Genomic DNA, 25631 nt, shown 5'->3' with positions numbered 1-25631 from the left:
TCTCTTCTTGTCTAAGCTATTTATCGTCCACGTTTCACTTCCATACATTGCTACACTCCATACAAATACTTTCAGAAATGACTTCCTGACATTTAAATCTATACTCAATGTTAACAAATTTTTCTTCTTCAGAAACGCTTTTCTTGTCATTGCCAGTCTACATTTTATATCCTCTCTACTTCGACCATCATCAGTTATTTTGCTCCCCAAATAGCAAAACTCCTTTACTACTTTGATTGTCTCATTTCCTAATCTAATTCCCTCAGCATCACCTGATTTAATTCAACTACATTCCATTATCCTCGTTTTTTGTTGACACTGTTCATTCCGTTCAACTGCTCTTCCAAGTCCTTTGCTGTCTCTGACAGAAGTACAATGTCATCGGCAAACCTCAAAGTTTTTATTCCTTCTCCATGGATTTTAATACCTACTACGAACTTTTCTTTTGCTTCCTTTATTGCTTGCTCAATATACAGATTGAATAACATCAAGGATAGGCTACAACCCTGTCTCGCTCCCTTCCCAACCACTGCTTCCCTTTCGTGCCCCTCAACTCTTATAACTGCCATTTGGTTTCTGTACAAATTGTAAGTAGCCTTTCGCTCCCTGTATTTTACCCCTGCCACCTTTACAATTTGAAAGAGAGTATTCCAGTCAACATTGTCAAAAGCTTTCTCTATCTTCGCCGAGGTTGGCTTCTACCAGTTTTTCCATTCGTCTGTAAAGAATTAGCGTTAGTATTTTGCAGCTGTGACTTATTAAACTGATAGTTCGGTAATTTTCACATCTGTCAACACCTGCTTTCTTTGGGATTGGGACTATTATATTCTTCTTGAAGTCTGAGGGTATTTCGCCTGTCTCATACATCTTGCTCACCAGATGGTAGAGTTTTGTCATGACTGGCTCTCCGAAGGCCGTCAGTAGTTCTAATCGAATGTTGTCTATTCCCGGGGCCTTGTTTCGACTCAGGTCTTTCAGTGCTCTGTCAAACTCTTCACGCAGTATTGTATCTCCCATTTCATCTTTATCTACATCCTCTTCCATTTCCATAATATTGTCCTCAAGTACATCACCCTTGTATAGGCCCTCTATATACTCCTTCCACCTTTCTGCTTTCCCTTCTTTGCTTAGAACTGGGTTTCCATCAAAGCTCTTGATATTCATGCAAGTGGTTCTCCTTTCTCCAAAGGTCTCTTTAATTTTCCTGTAGGCAGTATCTATCTTGCCCCTAGTGAGATAAGCTTCTACATCCTTACATTTGTCCTCTAGCCATCCCTGCTTAGCCATTTTGCACTTCCTGTCGATCTCATTTTTGAGATGTTTGTATTCCTTTTTGCCTGCTTCATGTACAGCATTTTTATATTTTCTCCTTTCATCAATTAAATTCAATATTTCTTCTGTTACCCAAGGGTTTCTACTAGCCCTCGTCTTTTTACCCATTTGATCCTCTGCTGCCTTCACTATTTCATCCCTCAAAGCTACCCATTCTTCTTCTATTGTATTGTATTTCTTTCCCCCATTCCTGTGAATTGTTCCCTTATGGTCTCCCTGAAACTCTGTACAACCTCTGTTTCTTTCAGTTTATCCAGGTCCCATCTCCTTAAATTCCCACCTTTTTGCAGTTTCTTCAGTTTTAATCTACAGTTCATAACCAATAGATTGTGGTCAGAGTCCACATCCGCCCCTGGAAATGTCTTACAATTTAAAACCTGGTTCCTAAATCTCTGTCTTACCGTTATATAATCTATCTGATACCTTTCAGTATCTCCAGGGTTCTTCCATGTATACAACCTTCTTTCATGATTCTTAAACCAAGTATTAGCTATGATTAAGTTATGCTCTGTGCAAAATTCTACCAGGCAGCTTCCTCTTTCATTTCTTAGCCCCAACCCATATTCACCTGCTATGTTTCCGTCTCTCCCTTTTCCTACTGACGAATTCCAGTCACCGACGACTATTAAATTTTCGTCTCCCTTCACTACCTGAATAATTTCTTTTATCTCATCATACATTTCATCAATTTCTTCGTCATCTGCAGACCTAGTTGGCATATAAACTTGTACTACTGTAGTAGGCATGGGCTTCGTGTCTATCTTGGCCACAATAATGCGTTCACTATGCTGTTTGTGAAATATGTAATGCATCACTAACTCAAGCTGTTTTTTCCAGAGAGATTAAAATATGTCCTTGTAAGCCACTAAATACGAAAGGTGATAGGATAGATATCAATAACTTCCAACCTGTTTCACAACTGACATCATTTTACAAAATTTTTGAGAAGCTTATGTATTCTAGAGAAGTATCTCACCTGCGTAATAATAACATCCTCAGTAAATCACAGTTTGGATTTCAGTAGAGTTGCTGTACTGAGAATGGTATTTTCATGTTCATTAATCAACAAAATAGCAGTAGTTGGGATTTTCTGCAGCCAATCGAAAACAGTTGATTGTGTGAATCACAATATTCTCCTAGATAAACTAAGGTTTTATGGAATTGATGGGGTAGCCAACAATGGATTATGTCATATCTAACCAAAAGAATGCAGAAAGTTGTACTTGGTAATTCAACCAATAGGTAATTCAACCAATATAATCAGGTGAGAGTCTTCCAATGGGAGAATTCATGTATGGGGTTCCCCAAGACTCAGTCTTAGGTCCACTATTGTTGTTCATATTTGTAAATAATTTAACATCTTGTGCACAAAAAGCACAAGTTCTTCTTTTGAATAACACTAGGGTTGTAATCAATCCAAGCATACATGCACCAACAGAAGAATGGTAAACAATGGTATTAAAAGTATTTTTGCCTGATTTTCTACGAATGACCTGATTCTCAATTTTAAGAAGATATGACATGAATAATAACTGTAACACATGGTGAGGAAATAAAAAAATGGGGTGAAAACTTCAAAATTCTTAGGTGTCAATACTGATGATTCTTTCAACAGGAAAGAGTACATTTTCGAATTCGTAAATCAACTTTGTTCAGCCACATCTGCACTTAGAATCATTGCAAATATTAGGGAGAGACAAATCAGTTAAGCTGACATTTTGTATATTTTCATTCAATATAACACCATATAGAAAATGTTTTGGTGTAACTCATTTTTTGAAAAGGAAGTTTTCATTGCTCAAAAACATGCCGTAAGACTAATATGTGGCGCTCATCCATGATCACCTTGTAGAAGTCTTTTTAAGTAGTTAGGTGTTCTGACTACTGCTTCACAGTACATTTAGCCCCTCATGAAGTTCATTGTAAATAATTCATTGAAGCTCAAAACAAACCTTGATGTACAAACCAGAAGAAAAAAAAAATGACATTCATCACTCCACATTAAGAACATCTTAAGCACAAAATGGGGTGCACAATGCTGCAACTACAATTTTCAATCACTTGCCCAGTGATGTCTGGCACACAGAATAATAAAATTTGAAAATAAACCGAAAAAATTTCTCCTTGACAACACCTTTTATTCTGTAAAATAATTTCTATTATTGTAATGTGTGAAAAGTGGAGGGTAGGAATTACTAACTGCAGTTTTAGCAAATTATTTTCCAATTAAATATTTTGAACCAGTTTCACAATAGCAGATTGTTAATTTGCAGGATATAAATATAGTTTTAAGACTAACACTAACATAGTTCAGCCAGATCATACAGAAACACCCATAGACTACAGGTGGCATCTTTGACTAGTAATCAAAATATCCTTGATCCTGGTGTCATAACTCGCGACTGCTTAAATTTTGAATAAAAATCATCACCAATGGTGGTCAAAGACTTCTGGCATAAGAAGTCACCCTGTTCTGCCAATAGCCTTGTCAAAGAGGGCAGAGGAGTGGACAGAGGTTCACGACATTTCCTTGCCGTTGGGGTGGGAAACTGCCCCTAAAAGGTGCATATAATGGATATTCTGCACATCAGGTCAGTACTGCTTTAAGGAGGAAAAAACGTGACCACCCACAGGATCAAGAGGATAAGGAGTTGTTTAAGTCCAGAGCATTTCTCCCATATGTCGGGAACATTTCATCGAAAGTAGACAGAATTTTAAAGAAACATCGTGTGAATGCAATCTTCCGGCCACCTACAAAGACTCGTGCTCTTCTGGGCTCAGCCAAGGATGATCTGGGATTACGGAAGGCTGGAATTTATAAAATACCTTGCGAGTGTGGCAAAGCCTACATTGGTCAAACCACACGCACAGTACACGACCGCTGCGTTGAACATGAGCGCCACACCTGCCTTTTACAGCCCAGTAAGTCGGCCATAGCTGAACATTGTATTTCCACAGGACATACTATGGATTATTCGGCCACGAAAATCCTGGCCCCATCGAGATCCTTCTGGGATTCAGTTGTGAAGGAATCTGTGGAAAATCTCATTAATCGTGATGGCGGCTTTTTATTGAATAAGGCCTGGGACCCGCTGATTTCTTTAATTTCAACCAAAAGAAAACTTTTTATGGTTTCTGACATGTCGGGCGACAAGTAATTTTAATTTTAATATTGAAATTTTGCATTTTATTGTTTTGGACACGTCTGCGTGCATGTTTTACTTTTTCACGCATTCGATTGCGTTCCATAGCTGCAGTAATATTGTAGAGGGCCTTGGAATCGACAGGTGGCGCACATGCTATGGTAACTTGCGCATGCGCGCCTGCGGCACTTTTATGTATAAATAGAGCGACTTGCACTAGCAATCTCCAGTGTCAAACACTCGCCTGAAGATGGCTGTAGGGTTGTCAGCCGAAATATCGTGGAAAGAAGTCGACGAGATCCGGCTGCAATCCCGAAATCTTGTGGAATATCCTTCACATTGGTCTTTATTTTTTTCCACTCGAGGAATGTTATAATCTTGGATCAGAATTCTTAAAAATTGTTTTCTGTAAATCAGTTTTAATGTTTGCAGTATGCCCTGGTGCATCGGCTGTAGAAATGGTGTAACATTCTGAGGCAAAAACTTCGCCATAATTTCTCCATCACATAATTCCTCAGTGCTGGCGCGTTATCAATCAAAAGGACTGCACGGGGAGAAAAATGACTTTCCCTAGAAAACTGTCAAACAGAGGGAACAAACTGGCCGTGAAACCATTCTTTGAACAGCCTACCACCCATCCAGGCTTTTTTCTGGTTGCAATAATATATGGGCAGGGACTCCATGTTGCAGTTTTTAAAAGCTCTGGGCCTAGCAGATTTGCCGATCAGCATTAAAGGCAGCTTGTGATTACCAACAGTGTTGCTGCACGCTAATAAAGTCACATGACCTTTGCACATTTTGAAACCAGGAGCATGGTCTTCTGTCTTTGATGCCAGGATTTTTGTTGGCAATGCCCTAAAATTAAGGTCAGTCTCATCAGCATTATAAATTTGTTCGGGATAATACTTTCCCTCTCTTATCATTTTTTCAAACTCACTCAAGTATTCCTTCACTGTATCACAGTCAGAAGAAAGCTTCTCTCCAGTAATTGTTAGCTGATGCATTCCATGGCGTTTTTTGAATCTGTCCAAGAAACCTGTACTCGCACTAAAAGACTCATCACCATTCATTAACTTGTTCAGGTAAACAGCCTTCTCCTGATTGAGTGCTCCACTCAAAAGAGTTCCCCTTTCTCATTCCTGCGTAAACCAAAGGAAAAGATCTTCATCCACTTTATCGTACTGAGACTGTTTCAAAGTCTGTCGAATTTTGAGTGTTTTTCCTGAAGACGTTGCACAGGACTGTTCAAGCTTCACTCTGTTCTTCTTCTAATCACAAATGGTTTTTTCCAACACCCAGTTCTGTTGCCAATTTAGATACATTCTCACCATTGTCTATCCATTTCAAAGCATTCAGTTTTTCTTTGAGAGTTAATGTTGTATGTTTCTGTTTACTCATGACAAAAATACGTTACGCGTGCCAGTGATCGATAACTAACATAACCAGGCATTTTGTGAACCAACTGGCAGTAAACTGACCTCAGACACTACAATGGTCTCAACAACGCCCAACAACAGGGGCAGGGAGTGAGAATGAGCCATTGTTCTCACACTTGTTACCATGGTGTAATTTATCTGCTTGGAATACTTGATTCTAGAAACTCATCACCGTAATTCTGGCTAATTTGAACAAATCGGTAATCTGAACAGGGTCCGGTCCCAATTAGTTTGGATTAACAGGACTCTACTGTACTAAGGAATAAAGAGATACACTTGAAGTTCTGTGAGGCTATAGATGCTGCATAATGAATAGCTCAGTAGGCAATTCAGTTGAAGAGGAATGGGCATCTCTAAAAAGGGCAGTCACAGAAGTTGGAAAATGAAACATAAATACAAAGAAGGTAACTATGAAGAAACCATGGGTATCAGAAGAAATATTTCACTTGATTGACATAAGAAGGAAATACGAACATATTTGGGGAAATACAACTCACTTAGGAATGAAATAAACAGGAAGTGCAGAAAAGCTAAGGTGGATAGGCTTCATGAAAAATGTGAAGAAATCGAAAAAGAAATGATTGTCAGGAGGACTGACTCAGCATACAGAAAAGTCAAAACAACCTTTGGTGACATTAAAAGCAAGAGTGGTAACATTAAGAGTTCAATGGGAATCACACTGTTAAATGCAGAGAAGAGGGCGGATAGGTGGAAAGAGTACATTGAAGGCCTTTTAGGGGGATGGACTTGTCTGATGACGTGATGGAAGAAGAAACAGGAGTTGACAGGGATGAGATGGGGATCCCATATTAGAATCAAAATTTAGAAGATCTTTGATCTTTGGATAACTTACAATCAAATAAAGCAGAAGTGACAGATAACATTTGATTGGCGAAGTGTCAACAAAATGATTATTCAGGCTGGTGTGCACAATGTGTGGAACTGGCGATATACCATCTGACTTTTGTAAAAATATCACCCATACAATACAAGAGGTGACAAGTGCAACAATTATTGCACGCTCAGCTTAACATTTCATGCATCCTAGTTGCTGACAAGAATAATATACAGAAGAATGGAAAAGAAAACTGAGAGTCTGTTAGATGAAGATTATTTTGGCTCTAGGAAAGGTAAAGGCACCAGAGAGGCAGTTCTGATGTTGTAGCTGATAATGGATGCAAGACTGAAGGAAAATGAATCTATATTTGTAGGATTTATTGATGTGGAAGAAGTGTTCAACAATGTAAAATGGTGCAAGGTATTCAAAATTATGAGAATAGTAGGGGTAAGCTATAGGAAAAGGAGGCTAATATACAGTATGTACAAGAATCAAGAGGGAAGAATAAGAGAAGAAGACCAAGAATGAAATGCTTGGATTAAAAAGAGTGTATGACAGATATGTAGTCTTTTGTTAAATCTATACATTGAAGAAGCAATGACATCAATAAAAGAAAGGTTCAAGAGTAGGATTAAAATTTAAGGTGAAGAGCTATCAACGATGAGGTTTGCTGGTGATAATGTTATCTTCAGTGGAAGTGAAGAACAACTTCCGGTTCTGTGGAATGGAGTAGATTGAAGAAAGACAAAAGCAATGAGATATAGCAGAAATGAGAACCACAAGAAACTTAACATCAGAATCAGGGATGACGAAGCAGATGAAGTTAAGGAATTCTGCTATCTGGGCAGAAAAATAACCCATGATGGATGAAGGAAGGAGGACATAGAAAGCAGACTAGCTCTGCAGAAAGGGCATTCCTGGCCAAGAGAAGTCTGCTAGAATGAAACATAGACCTCAGGCCTTAATTTGAGGGAAACATTTATAAGAATGTATGTTCGGAGCACAGCATTGGAGGGTAGTGAAACATGGACTGCGCGACAACTGGAACAGATGAAAATTGAAGTATTTTAGATGATGTGCTACAGAAGAATGTTGAAAATAATGTGTACTGATAAGGTAAGGTAAGGAATGAGGATGTTCTCCATAGAAGTGGTGAGGAAAGGAATATATGGAAAACACTGACAAGAAGAAGGGACAGATATCAGGAAATATCTTCCATGGTATTAGAGAGAGTTTTAGAGTGTAAAAACTGTAGAGCAAGACTGGAATACATCCAGCAAATAACTGAGGACATACATTGCAATTGCTACTCTGAGAGGGGAAAAAAAGAAAAAAAAATGTAGTAGAACATAGAGATGACAAAACAGATGGAGCCATTGTATCATCACTGTCAAAGCTACAGAATACTGAAATTGTGCAAATGAAGCAGTCCACATTGCCAGCCATTAACAAAAATAAAACCTCTCTTAAATGGCTTCATATTAACCACTGACTGTTTCATTTATTGCTGTACCCAATATTGCAATTTTTATCTTTGGTCATTTCAAGTGATTACAGATGCTGGAAACACAGTAGTAGTCAACATAAATGAAAAGAATAAAAATTGTGTGAGGTTTTATCCTGCCTATCACGTATCAATTGTATATGTGACAAGCCAGATGGTAAATGATCCAGAGATGCTCAGGTATGCCGGCCGAAGTGGCCGAGCGGTTAAAGGCGCTACAGTCTGGAACCGCACGACCGCTACAGTCGCAGGTTCGAATCCTGCCTCGGGCATGGATGTGTGTGATGTCCTTAGATTAGTTAGGTTTAAATAGTTCTAAGTTCTAGGGGACTTATGACCACAGCAGTTGAGTCCCATAGTGCTCAGAGCCATTTGAACCATTTTTTGCTCAGGTATTTTCATTCTCTTTATTAATGTTGACTACCGCTGTGCTTTCAGCACCTATAAACACTTTGAAATGATGTAAGGATGAAATTGCAATGTTAAATATTGTAATAAATGATATAGTCAATAACAAACACGAAGTTGTTCAAAAAATTCTACAAGACTCTGATCCCACAACAAATACAATTGTGAAAAATAAAGTTGTAGGTACACCTGTTTAGGAGTATAGTTATGGTACCTATCAATTTATAATGCACAGGATAAATGCAATCATAGCTGCATTTCAGCTTACAGATTGTACAATCAAATCTAACCCAAAATGAAATTTAACAATCTTTAAGACAGCAGACAAGTACCTATTAATCAGCTACAGAAAAAAAATAACTATATTGTGATAGATAAAAAAAACAAGCACTTCATGAACATTTTAAAAATTTTGTCTTTATTAGGAATAAAAAGTTAAGAACATATCCAACAGGGAACAAAAAGAGTCTGGAAGGAAGGCATCCGTGCATCAATATGTGAACAATTTCCAAGATAATATTTAGACGTAATCACTTTGGAGGTAGCCTCTATAATGCAGCCTCCTATACATACAGATACAAGCTCTTTCATGTTTGAAAGCCTCGCTGTTGGGGATATGAGTTTTCAAGTAGTGTAAATAGCAGGAAACCACCTTACGAATGTTTGTGATAATAAAATCATAATGCAATGTTTATCTTGTGGAGTAAATATTGCACATTTGAGCAGTAAATACTGTATAACGTATCAGTTTCACTGACTTTTAGCACCTGATTAAGGATCTTGAATATTTCTCATGTACTCAGCCGGGTGGCGTCATCCAAAAGGTGCGATATTTCGGCAAGCCAACATCCTGCTGTCTTCAAATGTTGTTGGAGTCTGACTGATCTTGTTTCTACCCCCCTCCCGCAGCCTGCATGTTGATTCTTACGTGCGGCTCGCAGTCAGTGGTGGGGGAAGCATGGCACCGGTGGTAGATGAAGCACTTGCCTCATGACACATCACGAACTGCAGTCCTTCCACAGTCGTGGCCATGTGTAGATCTCAGACACCATGGTGACAATGCATGTCCTGATGGGAGTGGATTTCTGCATAGACTGCTGATGTGATTTGATCATACTGAAGGCTTGATCCCAGGCCTTGCTTAAAGGTAGGCTGCTGCCCTTGTTTATTAGCATGTCATGCAGTCATATCTCTGCTGCCTCTCTGATAACACAAAACCAGAAGGTATTCAATTGTTGCAACACGTTTGTGCCGTTGTTGTTCATGTTGTGTCCATGGCAGATGCAGTGCTCTGCCAAGGTGGACTTCGATGTTTGTAAATTGTGTGGCGTTCATGCTCAGGGCATCTCTTCCGGATGGTCTGGCCTACACATTTTCCCACACTGGCAAGGCATGTAGAAAACTCCCTGTTTCCTGAGTCCTAAGTCATCACTGACTAATCCTAATAAGGTTTTTGTCTTGTACGGAGGGCAAAATACACACTTGACCTTGCATTTTCAATGTATTCTTCTGATCTGTGCTGATGTATTCTCAATGTATGGTACAATTGCCATCACAGCCAGTTTGTTTTTGTCCTTTGTAGATTGTGTTCTCAGCTTCTTCAGTTTTAGGGCACATTTTATCTGGGAGTGGTTGTAACCATTCATGTGGAACATACCCTGTAAAACTTGCAGTTCAGCTGCTAAGCTGTCAAGGTCTGCGATTCCGTGTGGTCTATACCCCAGTGACACCTTCTCATTGTGAAGGAGTATGACAGTTGGCATGCAGGCACAAATCTGGAGGTGTTGGTTTACGGTAGACACTGTGTCCTAGTGTGCTATCTGGCCTTTGCTTGACGAGCACATCTGGGAATGGAAGCTGGTTGTTTTCTTCCACCACCATCGTGAACTTGATTTATTTACCTTTAATTACACATCAAGTTTCGTAGGACCAAACTGAGAAGCAAATTGCCAAGGTCATGGAATGTGTCAGCACATGAAATTACAAGATAAAAGTAATAACAGATAAAATAAAATGTTTATGAACCCAAACAAAGTCAAGGCATAAGTTTAAGTAAACACAATCAACAATACAACACAAGAATCAGCTTAATTTTTCAAGGAACTTCTCAACAGAATAGAAGGAGTGACTCATGAGGAAACTCTTCAGTTTCAATTTGAAAGCACATGGACTATTGCTAAGATTTTTGAATTCTTATGATAGCTTATTGAAAATGGATGCAGCAGTATACTGCAAAAGAGTTAAGGAAGTCCAATCCAATTGCAGGTTGGATTTCTGCCAAATATTAACTAAGTGAAAGCTGCTAATTCTTGGGAATAAGCTGATATTGTTGACAAGAAACGACAATATAACAAAAAAAAAAAAAAATCCAGACTAGCAAACAGTGGCCGACAAGAGCTTCGCAAACTTACACCACTTACTGCCCAAACCACCCATTTATGAGCCAAAAATATCCTTTTAGAGTGAGAAGAGTTACCACAAAATATAATACCATATGACATAAGTGAATGAAAATAAGAAAAGTAGACTAATTTTCGTGTTGAACCATCATTTACTTCAGATACTGTTCAAATTGGAAAAATGGCAGCATTAAGTCTTTGAACAAGATCCTGAACGTGGGCTTTCTGCGACAGTTTACTATCTATCTGAACTTCTAGAAATTTGAACAATTCAGTTTCACTAATCATATGCCCATTCTGTAAAATTAAATTGTCAGGTTTTGTTGAATTGTGTGTTACAAACAGTAAAAACTGAGTCTTACTGTGATTTAGCATTAGTTTATCTTCTGAAAGCCATGAACTTATATCATGAACTGCACAATTTGAAACAGAGCCAATATTGCACACAACATCCTTTACTACCAAGCTAGTATCATCAGCAAGTGAAATATTTTAGAGTTACCCATAATACCAGAGGGCATATCATTTACATAAATAAGGAACAGGAGTGGTCCCAGCGCTGATCCCTGGGGCAACCCCCATTTGACCATATCCCACGCAGACCACACATCACAGCCATTCTCAACACTGTGAATAATGGCCTTTTGCTGTCTGTTGTTAATGTAAGAGGTGAACCAATTGTGAGCTACTCCCTGTATTCCATAATGGTGCAACTTCTGGAGCAATATTTTGTGTTCGACACAATCAAATTCCTTAATGAAATCAAAAAATATGCCTAGTGTTCGAAACCTTTTGTTTAACCCATCCAGTACCTCACAGAAAACAGAGAATATAGCTTTTTCAGTTGTTAAATGACTTCTAAAGCCGAACTGTACATTTGATAGCAAATTATGTGATGCAAAATGATCAATTATCCTTACATACACAGCCTTTTCAATAACTTGAGGAAAACACTGATGGCATAGAAAGGGGTCTAAAATTGTCTACATTATCCCTTTCTCCCTTTTTATAAAGTGGATTTACTACTGAGTATTTTAATTGATCAGGAAATTGACCATTCCTAAAGAAAAAATTACAAATATGGCTAGGTACAGGGCTAACATATGCAGCACAGTACTTTAATATTCTGCTAGGCATTCCATCATATCCATGAGTCCCTTAGTCTTCATTGATTTAATTATTGACTTAATCTCCCCCTTGTCTATATTACAGAGGAGTATTTCAGACATTAATGTCAGACAGACATTTGCCAAGACAGTAATATGATTCCCTGTAGAAACTAAATTTTTATTTAATTCACCAGCAATGCTCAGAAAATGATTGTTAAATACTGTACATACATCTGATTTATCAGTAACAGAAATATTTAACTATGAGCTCACTTTACATTGTTGACCTTTTATCCTGTGAATTAGCTATTCTTTTGCATACCACACAATCTTTTCCTTCCTAATAACATTTTAAACACCTTACAATACTATTTGTAATGGGCTACTGTAGCTTGATTGTGACTACTTCTAACATTTTGATATAATTCCCGCTTTATTCTACATGATATACTTGTCCCACTAGTCAGCCAACCAGGCTGCTTTTTACTGCTAGGACCCTATTCAGAACATTCTAATGAAAATCAACTCTCAAACAACCCAAGAAATGTGTTAAAGAAAGCATTATATTTGTCATCTATGTTATCAGCACTATATACATTCTGCAACTCTTGTTCCTTGACGATGTTTAAAAAACTCTCTATTGCTGTTGGATTAACTTCCTACATAGTTTGTAATTATATGTGACATTTGTTTGAGTACAAAAGCCTTTTAGTGTTAAGATCTGAGCATCATGGTCTGAAAGGCCATTCACCCTTTTACTGACAGAAAGACACTTCCTGCCGCTGCTGGCCCACACCTCTATTGTGTGAACTACATATCAGTTGACTTCAGTCTAAGGAAGGCGCAGCTCTAACACCAACTACTACAGGTATTTTTCCATGAGTAGTCCCATGACCACCCACTACACTGTCACCTATAAGCTTTGCCGGCCTCCCCTTCCCATGCCTATTGAGGTGCAGGCCACTCCTTGTGAAACCCAATCTACTGATAGACTCAACTGGAAATACTGCAATGTGACCCATGCCCTCTGCCATCAGTGCCTTTTCCAGCCACATGTTAACGCACCTAACAGCCGCATTTAGATTAAGCTGATCATGATGCTGAAACAGTTGCATGAAATGCAGATTAGTGCCACCAGTTTGAGTAGCTATTTTTACCAGGTCACCACCTACATCATATCCCACACCCCTATCAAGACTATTCCCTGTTCCACCCACTATTACTACCTGATCCTCTCTTGTAAAATTCCTACATAACTCCCCTATGCTGTCAGTCACCTGAGCCAACCCTGTACCAGGCTTCACAATGCTGGTGACCTGGCACTCACTCCCCAACACTTCCTGCAGCTGCTGGCCCACACCTCTACCATGTGAACTACCTAGCAGCAGAACCTTCTTCTTTCTGTTAGACTTTGCAACTGACTTAAGTCTGTTACTGTTAGTTCAGGTGCTGCAGAAAGTCTTGTAGGCAATGATGTCCATGCAGACAGATTATGAATGCATCACCTACATATCGTCACACATGTGTTTAAGGAGTTACGCATTCTGACTACTGTTTCACAGTATATTTATTTGCTCATGAAGTTTGTTGTAAACAATCCACTGTAGTTCAAAAGGAGCAATGATGTATACAATTACAGTACCAGAAGAAAAAAATTACATTCATTACTCCACATTAAGATTGTCTTTAGTGCAAAAAAGGGATCAACAATGCAGCTTCAAATGTTCATGATAAAACAGTTAGAAGGGCTACTTTTAAGTGGTCACAGTGGTGGTAATGTAAACTGAATGTGAGGATAAAGATGCTCTATAAAATGGGTTGGTTTTGTATGGGATGCAGCTTCTGTACTGTCCCGATTGGCTGTTAAAATTAGACAGATAGTGGTGTGCTGACCTAGGTTTGATCCACTTGTAATTTAATACAAGTTCTAGAAGACTTTGGAGCATTCTTATAACATTTATATGATTCTTGAAATTTTGAAATTATGTGTGAAGGAAGTGCTTGCTGTTCAGGAGGTAGTCCAGCTCAGTCTACATTTCATGTCATTTTCCTAAGAAAACTGCTTTCAGTATTAATGTTGGTTTTATTTGCTGAGACACTACCCCAACACTGTAGAAACAATGCCATTGCCATCTATCAGTGAAAAGCAGAACTCCTTGAATTGCAGCTGCTCTTGCAGCAAGGCGTTGCTGTCCAGCGGATGCCAATGTTACATGGCAGAGGGTGTTTTGTCCAATGTTATATGGCAGATGGTGCTTCTTGCTGATGTTGCATAGCGGAGGATATTAAATACTGATGTTGTGTGGTAGAGGGTTCTTCATTCTAATGTGTGGCAGAGGTGATTATATCCTAATGATGATGTGTGGGAGAGGGTGTTTTGTACCACTGTTACATAGCAGAGGGTGCTACGTACAAATGTTGTGTGGCAGAGGGTGCTTTGTAGCAATGTTACATTACAGGAAGTGCTTCCATTCACAGAAAAGTATTTTATATATATAAAACACTGACAACCAGTTTTACATAATTTTTGAAACTATCTTTCCTTTTCAAGTGTTCCCAATGTAAATAGTAACACTGGCATGCTACACTTAATTCATATCAGTGTTGTACAAGGTTTTAATACAGGCTATGTTTGCCAATGGTCTTTTTTGTGCTGTTAAGTGAGCATCTAATTCTGTGTAACCCACATGCCAGACTTAAGCCCATGAACAGAACTGTGAAAAATATCACTAATTCTCAACCAAACTGGATGAATAATGAGTACTGAGTAGATGCAAAGAACAGCTAAGTTTTTAGCTGCTCTGGAGGTAGAATAAAACTTTGTAACTAAGAATAAAAACGAGTTTCATGGAGAAAACTGAGAAAAAGTTCAACCATCAGCAAATCATCTGTCAATACTACAGGCAATGATTCCAGAAGTCCATACTTAGCATGGAGGGTCACAAGGAGTGGGCATTCCACCAAGATATGAGCTACTGTAAGGCTCCACAATCACAATGTGGGGTGGCTTGTTAAACAAAATACAACTATGGGTTAACCATTATGACCGATGCAGAGACAAATAGGACTGTGGAAACCATCCAGGAGAGGCAGAAGGATGGGTGCGATGCTGCTGTGGTCTTGTTGATTGTACAGAATTTATTAGGTGAGGCAGCAGCTAACCAGATTTCGTTCCATTTCTGAGTTAGGAGAGATCTCATGTACACCCGCAAGTCTACATCTGGGATCAGCAAAGCGAATGTGGAGCAAGTAAGTGTTACTCCAGCCAAATGATCTGTCAGTTCATTCACCAGGATAACCACATGACTTGAGACCCAGTGAAAGACAATTGAGCAGGCAGCATAACAAAGGTCAGTGAGAAATTCATGAATAGTATACACCAAAGGGCGGCAAGAATAGCATCAGTCAGTAGCCTGAAGACTACTCATTGAGTCAGTATATACTGAAACACTGTCTGTTTAATAAAATGGAGGTCTCTGCTAATGATTGTCAGCTCTGTCATGTTCCCAGAAGTGAATGGCGTTTCATACCAGCAGGAAACATAAAACATGATCCACAGTTTTATAGCCATTGATGTAAAAGATGGTATTACCCTACAACTGTAACAGATGCCAAAAGATCATGGGGGTGACAGACTTTAGGACCTTTAACAAGATCAGTCCTAATCCATGGCCTGGGCACTATCAAAGGCGGAGTGTGCGAGAAATTCAGGAAGCACAATCCACAGAGGGGAGATGGAGATCTTGGCAGAGGGAATGAGGCACATTCCAGCTGGTAATTCCACCTGAGGGTGGATGGCAGCCGGCCGGGGTGGCCGAGCGGTTCTAGGCACTTCAGTCTGGAACCGCGCGACCGCTATGGTCGCAGGTTCGAATCCTGCCTCAGGTATGGATGTATGTGATGTCCTTAGGTTAGTTAGGTTTAAGTAGTTCTAAGTTCTAGGGGACTGATGATCTCAGATGTTAAGTCCCATAATGCTCAGAGCCATTTGAACCATTTTTTTGGTGGATGGCATGAGGACGACACCCCTCATATACAAAGAGAATGGGATATGTGGGATGATCAGGGAACTGCCAAATGGCACTTGCACAGGAGATCAAGAGCTGATGTCATCAATTCTGTAAACAGGAAGATTTGTGCTTCAACAAGGAGATTGTCTATGAAACTAGTCTGAAAGGAACCTGTGGCCAGATGCATGTCATGATGGTGGACTAGATCTAACAGTTTCAAAGTTGAAGGAGCTGGCAAACCATAAGCCTGGCAACCATAGTCCAGTTGGGATGAAAACCAGACCCAGTAAATACAGGTGACAGTAGCATGATCCACACCCCAAGATGTGCACAAGGAAGCAGGAAGCATTAAACTTTCACATGCAGCTAGTCTTCAGCTGACAAATATGGGGCAGCCAAGTCAGTGTTTTATCAAAAAGGAGGTTAAAGAAATGGGATGGTGCTAAAACATCCAGATGCCAGACACCTAAGTAGAGTTCTGGGTCAGGATGGACCATGGTGGCAGAAATGCATGAGCTGCATTTTTGTAGGAGAGATATGGAATCAGTGGGAAAGAGCCCATGCAGAGACTTGCCAGATGGTACCTTGGAGCTGGAATCAGCACAGTCTACCAAGTGGGAGCTGTAAAAAATGAAAAATCATCAACATACAATGCAGGAGTGATGAGTGGCCCAGCAGAGGTCACTACACTACTGATGGTGATGAGGAACAGAGTGACACTCAAAGAGCCCTACGGGATACTATTCTCCTGGACCTGTTTGGAGCAGAGTGAAGCCGGAACAACCTTTTTGATAAAAACTGACAAATAAAAATCAGTAGGAGGCCTCAAAAGCCCCAGTTATGGAGGTTAAGTAAAATTTGATGTCGTATGCCTTATGCAGGAGGAACTGTTGAAAGGGGAACAGCCATTCCAACAGTGTGGATGACTGCATCTGAGAAGCTTTGTGCAACCTTATCAGAACAATCCAACAGAGAAGTGACGAATGTAACAGCAGAGGCATACAAGGGCCAGTTGGCTCTGTGGAGAGCTCAACAAGGTAGTTGGTGTGTCTGATAGTGGCAAGGCAATGACAGGATAACCAGAAAGTGGTCACTGTGATTAACCCAGATAACCCTGACATCCTTCTGGAAGGACGGTGTCACTCACTGTTGAAATTATTTATTTTTGCAAATAATGCATTGCAACGGACTGTGACACATTGTTAATGAAGTAGGCAGAGTCAGTTGCATGCTGCGACAGTCAGTTTGACGCTGTCGTTCATAGTGAGTGAGAAACTGTGTCTTGAAAATAGGGCCTATTTTACCATGGACGAACTGACTGACCTTGTCATCGATGTGTATGTATATTTTCTTTCATATGGCATCAATAATTCTGAAACTTGTTATATCTTCAAGAATTAACCTATATTATTTACAGGTTCATATTACGATTGAAAGTTTTCGTCAATTGTAATTCAATAATGTTTTCAACCGTCCTTCCAGAAGGATGTCAGGGTAATATATTGTCATTTTGTATTCACAGAAAATGATGTACACTGATGGAACTTTTGAACATGTTAGAACCAAAAGATGAGGAAATACCTAATACTGGCACGTGTAGTAAGGATTATGAAACAAAAGGTATGGGGTTACGGTGTAGTAATGACTTATGTTGACCAGTTACTTCCACATGTTCCATATCGAATATACTTTGATAACCTCTTTACCAGCGTTGAACTACTACATGACCTAAAAGAGAGGGGTGTGGAAGCAACAGGAACAATAAGAGGAAACAGAGCTAAGAATTGTACTCTATCATCTGTAGATAAAAGAAAATAGGGGATCATATGAAGTTTGTTCTGACTCAGCATCTGGGATTTCCACTGTACGTTGGAATGACAACAATGTTGTTACTGTAGCCACCAACTTTGACAGAGTGCAACCACTACACTCTGGAGCAAGATTTTCCAAGGAACAAAAGAAAAGGATTAGTGTGCCTCAACCTAACTTCTTACACTCCTACAATACTCATATGGGAGGCATAGATCAAGCTGACCAAAATGTATCCCTATACAGGTGCTCTGTAAGAGAGGAAAAAGTGGTATTTCCCGATCATTGCACATTTTATAGATATTGCAGAGCAAAATGCCTGGGATCTTCACACGCACAACGAAGAACCCATAGATCATATGACATTTTGTCATCGAATTGTCACTGCAATTCTTGAAAGTAACAAAAGAGTCACTACCAGCAGAGGACGTCCTAGTAAGAGGGCAAAACTAGATTCTAGATTTGATAGAAGAGAACATTAGGTTGCTGAATTACCAACGGACGAGATAACAAAAAAGAAGAAGCAGCTGAAATGTCAAAGCTGCCATAAAAAAACTACTACTATGTGTGTAAAATGTGATGAACCACTTCATGTTTGTTGCTTTTTGTCTTATCTTACTAGTGCATAAAATATGTGTATAGGTTATTTTCTTTGTTTTTTTGTATTTATTACCTGTTTTGGCCCATAATTCAAATTTATTTATGTTTATTTGAAAGTATAAAAACCAAAACAAGTTAATTGTGCAATGTCATATACTTTAAAAACATTTTCCCTTATTGTCCTGACGTCCTTCTGGAAGGACGCCCACTTTTGGAAATACTAAATAAAAATAAATACTCAAAATTGTTTTTACTTTCTTCCTTACAACCTTGTGAATCAATGTAGATATGATATAAGTCAATTTTGAAAAACAAATAATTCAGGACTGTCTGGGTTGGTTAAGGTCGTCATGTGGTGACCAATGTAGTGAAGCCACCAGATTAGGGGAAGACAGATTGATAGCTGAAAAGGCACCATGGGTGGCACTGGAGTAGGTAGGAGAACCATCGTTGAGGGCATCTGTAAGAAGCTGTCAATTAGAAGGTCCCCTAACAGACGAAGTGGCACTCCCCCAAAGGATGTAGCGTGTTGAAGACTGCAAGCATGTGAAGGAGGGGTATGGGACACATTAATGTAGTCAATTCAATGTAAGTAAGTGGCCTGTCTGGAAGTAGATAAATAGTGATAACAGTAATCACTGAGGTCATTTGCACCTGCACAGCTATTGCCTACAGCAAGATATGAAGAGGAATCCATTCACTGATGACATCTGTATGAACAAAAGTACAGACCTTTCCAGATGCCCTCCCAGTGCTGGGGGATGTGCTTTTCTTGGAGAGCAATACAAACCACAGAGAAAGAGGAAATGAGGTATTGTAATTCCAGCAGGTGACAGTAGTACCAGTTACAATTCCACTGAATGATCACATGACTGGCAGCCTGGTAAGGGATGAAGGGGCCAAGGGGACCACAGAGAAAGAGGAAATGAGGTATTGTAATTCCAGCAGGTGACAGTAGTACCAGTTACAATTCCACTGAATGATCACATGACTGGCAGCCTGGTAAGGGATGAAGGGGCCAAGGGGACCGGTCACACTGCAGGACTACTGCCTGTCACCATGGGGGACAGAACCACGTCCACAAATATCACCTAAGAATCTGAGTGCATGGAGGGATCTGGAGCCTCCAGGGGTACTGGAGATGTTTGCAATTTCTCCACGCAAGGAAGTTACCACCAGTGGATATTCATTAGCAGCTGACTGAGGTTTATGGTGAAGAGTTTATGTCCGTTCAGCATGTCCGCAAATGGTGCAGGGCTTTTGCTGAGGGTCGGACAGAAGTTCACGATGAAGAATGAAGTTGAAAACCACCGATTTCGGATGTGATTGTCCAGGAGATCAACAGTGAGCAGCTCAAAGATCGGAGGGTCACTGTCTGTGAACTTGTTGAACACATTCCTGAAGCTTCCCATGGCACAACTGAAAGAACTTCAACAGAAACACTGGGTTATCACAAGGTGTTTGCTCCCTGGGTCCCCAGATGCTGACTGACGGACACAAGGAGCAATGTCTTGACTGCTTGCAAGTTTCTTCAATAATGTGAGGGGGGAGGCAAAAAGAGAAGTTGTTGGACTCTATCATCATGGGAGAGGAAATGTGTGTGTTTTATTACACCCCCAAAACAAAACAACAATCTCATCAGTAGTATCATTCTGGTTCACTGCCACCAAAGAAATTCAAACAATTACAGTCGGCAGGAAAGGTTATGGTGACTGTGTTTTGGGATTGGGATGGGGTATTTCTCATTGATTTCATGCAACCTGGGAAGACAGTAAACTCAGAGAGTTATTGTAAAACATTGACCGAACTTAGGTGAGCAATCCAGAATTGCCGGGAGTAAAATTGATGGAGCGAGTAGTGCTTCTTCATGGCAATGCTCGACTCCATGTCTCTCGTCAAACACAGGAGCTTAAGAAATCTGGGTGGACTGTTACGCCCCATCCCCTGTACAGCCCGGACTTACCCCCAGCGATTATCACCTCTTCCCCAAGCTAAAGGAATACTTAGGTGGCAAATGCTTCAAGAGTGATGATGAAGTGCAAGCAGAAGTCACATGCTTCATCAACAGGTTGGTGGGAGACTTCTTCGACTTAAGAATACAAAAGCCGGAGCACCATCTTCAAAAGTGTGTCGAAAAAAAAAGGAGACTATGTTGATAAATAGACAAAAGTGTAAGCTTTTCAATTATGTATATTAATAACAATAAACAATGTTTTCTATTTGTAAAAAAATATGGGAACCTTACTTTTGGTTCAACCTTTGTATGATCTTGTTTACTGAAGGAAAAAGTTGTTAAGATGACATTTTATAGAGACTTAATTGATATACAAAGAAATTCTGAGATTATTAAATACTGTTCAGTCTAGCTGTTTAACCAGTTTCATTTATACATATGTTCATTGTCTGCTAATCACATATACCTACCAAAATGGAAATAATTGTAAATTTTTGGCTTAGGAATAAGAGTGTGTGAAGTGTGCATGATACTTTTATTGCATTGCAGCATAATGACTCAGGATGGAGCTTTTGCTGGGTTGTTCATTAGGGTTTTTTTCCCCAGATTCTACTGGGAAAATGTAAGGAGAACTGCTATTTTCGATGTTATGATATAGCAATATTGTACTCCTTATTTATCACTGGCTCCTGGAATTTTCAGGGCTGAGCATCCCTTTTCTCTGGCAGGAGCACTGTCTTGCTGTGTATAGCATCAACAGTGCTCCAGCACTATTAATCATGTACCATCTTAGTGTGCGCAGAGAGTCGTCGTTGGGCTTCAGAAAGGATGTGTTGTGTGAGCCATGTCATGGATAAATAGTATGAAGAATTTGCTAGGAACTATAATTAAAAGTTGAAAGTATTATGTCAGTTCGTAGGAGAGAAGAGTATGAGTAACTTGGCTATTTTGCAGGTAGGCATTTGAGATTAGTTATGAGATTTGCAGTTGAACCAGTACTGTATTTGTGGATCAGTAACTTTTGTGGAGAAACACACTGATAGTAGAAAGTCGGTTGAAAAAGGTTCCATGATTAGTGATTATATGTTTCATTAATGTGAAAATGTGCAATGTAGCAGTGGTTACTTCAGCATGAATGTCGAATGAGCTCAAGTGTTAACACAAGACTGGATGAGTTTAGACTTTGTTAGGGAAGTGTGTCAGTTTTTAAAGGGACAATAAAACAAAGTAATTTGACTTGAATTGTTGTTATTTCAAAGTGACATTTTCAAATTTTCAACTAAAAAACTTTAATATCTGACAAGTATAAGATGTTCATATTAGGCACATGATCAGGTTTATTTTGTAACAAAGCTTATTCCCTATGTAAAGCTCCCATACTCAAGTCTGTTAGCCACAAAATTAACAAAAATAACAGAGAGTGGAGCTTTACACCTGTCGCTGTGGCAGAGACAGTAACTTTACACACTGTTTTATGTGAATAAACAGCATTTCTGCAAGCCTGTAACAAGAAATAAAAACTGTGAAGCACCTAGTGATTAGCTGTGGAGTCTGTACTGATCTAGAGATAACAAGAGCAGATTTTCCAACTCGCTGGCACATCTGTGATAAGAGAAGACTTCTTGGAATGTGCTCTTACTACCAGCAATTCATAAAGGACTTCCATACCAAGGCACATTCCTTGCCAGAACTACTGCAGGGAGGTGCCAAATTATCTTGGAATGGGGTTTGAGAAAGATCTTTCCTTCTACTTAATGAGATGTTAACACCTACTTCTGTCCTAGCATTGTGTGACAAGAATGATGAGACAGAACCTCATACAATCACTACTGATTATGGGATATTGGCACGTCTGGTAAAAATTCAGGAAGGTGCTGAAAGATGATAGCTTATGCTTCCAGTGTACTCTCAGAGTCCAAGAAAAAGTGCCTTGCAGCTGTTTGGGTCATCAATAAGTTCTGGCCATATTTATTTAACCATTCTCTGTTTTGAGGGACCTTCATCCTCCACACTGGCTGACTAGCCAAAAGGATTTATCAGGTTCACTGCTGAGTTGGACACTGAGGCTTCAGGAGTATGTCATCACAGTGGCTACAATAATGGATACAAGCACAAGGATACTTAATTTCTTTCAAGCAGAGTGGACAAAATCTCTGTCATAGCTGCATTCAATGACACTGCTGCCAAACAGAGGGAAGAGCTCTGAGTACTATGGGACTCAACTGCTGTGGTCATAAGTCACAGAGGGAAGAGCCAGCATTGCTTTGAAGAATGAGGAATTAACCAAAGGAAAATTCCAAATAAAGGAACATTGTATAAGAGTAACTATGATCCATTGCTGTGGAAATTGTTGCTCGTCTTAACTAACTCATCTATGGCCAGCTGTCTTGAAGTTTGTCTACAATGGTCGAATCTGGTCACCTGTGGTTCACAAAGCCTCTAGACAATATCAAATGCAGGTCACGGGACAGTCTCTACAGATCTGTAAACACCATGTGAGTCACCACAAGATATGCCAGTGACTGAAGCATGTGCCAGAGTTACCTTTGGGCATCTTGTAACAACTCAGTCTGCAGTACTACCACATTTCACCAAACCAGAATGGACCTCTTGGGGAGGTTCCCGAAATAAAAAGAAACTATCTCAGTTCCTAAGCTGTCACCTGAGAAGTGCCTAATACTGAAGTTCCAGAAAGAGCAATGTTCCTTCCAGAAGACAACATTTTGAAGCATAGAGGAACCCATGTGATGCTGTCTGAACTAGAAAAAGTTTTCTGGTCCTGACCCATATCGGAAGGGATTTCACATTGTAATAGCACCCACTGTCTATCACCCACAGTCAAATGGCCTCATAGAACATTTTAATCAGACCCTGACAGATATGCTCTCAATGTACATGGATGTTGAATAGAGAGCTTAGGATACAATAATACCTGTCATTCCGTCATTTCATTCACTTACAATACAGTGAAGCAAGACATTTTAGGCCTCACATCTCTCCCTCTCTCTCTCTCTTTACTGCATGATCATGAGGATGAAATGACAATGGATATACTCTTCCCATTTCAACTAGACAATACTCAGAATGACTACATTAAACATCTCATAACTAGGACCTAAGAGGCAAGACAGTGGCTCTTACACAGATCTTTGGCACCTAGGAGAAAACAGAGAACCAAGCACCAGCCAGTGACATACAGCCCAGGATACTTGGTATGGAGTCTTATGCCTGTGCAAAAAAGTTACTAAAGCACTGCTTTGAGCCACATCATATCTTTTGTCACTTGGAGATCACAAACAAAGTTGAAGAGTATGTCCCTTCAACAGAAAGACAAAAGTGCAGAGACATGGGCCATGTCCCCCATATGAAGCCACACTACAGTCCTGTGGTGTAAATAGATGATAGGGGCATCCTGCTCAACAATCGTGAAGCTTTGATGGGGAGGGGGGCTAACTTTGCAAAAGTAGGCATAATGTCTTCGAAGAACAATCTGCAATCACTGGTTTTAAAAGAGGTTTATTACCTGTCTTGCTTATATTAATTTTTTAAATGACTTAATTCAGTTCTCACTGAACCAAAACTTCTCATTAAAAATATCAAGGGGCTATCTTTGATGATATAGAGGATCACTGACAAAATCTCGATCCAGGGGGCTGTAGTCGGTTCCAATAAGAATTTCTGAACCAGCAGGTTGCTGTTTCTCTTGTAGAAGAAGCAATGCTGTGAGCTGTGCTGCAAGCAGTGTAGCATATCAGTTAGCATTGCTGGCTGGCTTGCTGCAAGTTGCCTTTTTGAACTCTACCATAAGCAGTTATTTGTTATTTAGTATTTATAATTTCTGGAAGGTTCTTGAGATGTCTAATGTTTGTAATATCAACAATATAATGAAAAACATAGATTGTTACTCACAATAAAGATGATACATTGAGTTGCAGACAGGCACAATGAAATGGCTGTTACACATTTAGCTTTTGGCCCAAGTCTTCTTCAGAAAAGGCAACACACATACATATTCATTCATACAAGCAGCACATCTCACATACACATGACCACCATCTCTGGCAGCACTGACCAGAATGGCATTCTGGTCTGAGCTGTCAGAGATGGCGGTCATGTGTGCATGAGGTGCACTTGCTAGTGTGAATGAATATGTTTGTTCCCTTTTCTGAAGGCTTTAGCTAGAAGCTAAAATTGAAACAGTCTTTTCATTGTGCCTGTCTGAACTCAATGTATAACCTTTACAGTGAGTAGTAATCTATCTTTTTCCTTATATTGTTGGTACTCCATCCTGGAGTTTCCATCATTTGTAATATTTTTACCCTCTTGAATATTCAGGGTTTGTATAAATAGCAACACTCTTTGTCCAGGAGTTCAGTCCTATTCTGGTTGTATGTTGATGTCTGTAAAAATTGTGTGTCCGTTGTGAAGTGTTGTACTTCATTGATGACCCTAGTTTTGGATTTGGACTTGATTGTGGTTACATCACCACAATGTAGTCGCTAAAATATAAATCACCTGTAATTATGTAAATTATTATATCAGTTTTACAAGGACCAATGGCCTGTCATTTAACATCTGTAAAATACCTGCCTGACTCCTTTATTGCTATTATCAGTATTAGATGTATGGGAAAAAGTAGTAATGTTAGAATCTCAAACCTTATACCGAAGCAAATAACAGTAAAGTCTAACACAAGTTCTTGAAGAAAGAGTCTAAAACTTAATCTTTGACGACATCCACAGGTTTAAGAAATATACAGCTGTTGAAACCCAGATACTTTTGCAGATAACACTACTGGAGATAAAAACATTGGAATGAACAAAGTAAACTACTCACCAAACAATAGGGATGAAGGATCTCTCTCTCACACACACACACACACACACACACACACACACACACACACACACACAGAGACAGAGAGAGAGAGAGAGAGAGAGAGAGAGAGAGAGAGAGCTAAATTCTCCTGGTTCTGTAACGCAGTCACACCTGTTTAGAGTACGGCAATGGAGAATGTAACTGTGTGAACTGATTCTACAGCAAAAATGAATCCGAAAGATATAAGGCAATACTTAGAAATATTCCCTAC

The 25631-nt window shown here is 39.6% G+C and overlaps 1 protein-coding gene across 11 annotated transcripts in view; it reads right to left on the bottom strand.

The window, feature by feature from the left end:
* The window catches only part of LOC124595222 (homocysteine S-methyltransferase 1-like), a 147934-nt gene that overhangs the window by 4836 nt on the left and 117467 nt on the right, over positions 1-25631 (bottom strand). The gene's annotated exons all lie outside the window — the stretch shown is intronic.

This window comes from Schistocerca americana, chromosome 2 (genome assembly GCF_021461395.2).
Source record: "Schistocerca americana isolate TAMUIC-IGC-003095 chromosome 2, iqSchAmer2.1, whole genome shotgun sequence".
Classification (NCBI taxonomy): domain Eukaryota; kingdom Metazoa; phylum Arthropoda; class Insecta; order Orthoptera; family Acrididae; genus Schistocerca; species Schistocerca americana.
Note: the sequence above shows the minus strand (reverse complement) of the source record. Positions and strands in the feature narration are given on the sequence as shown.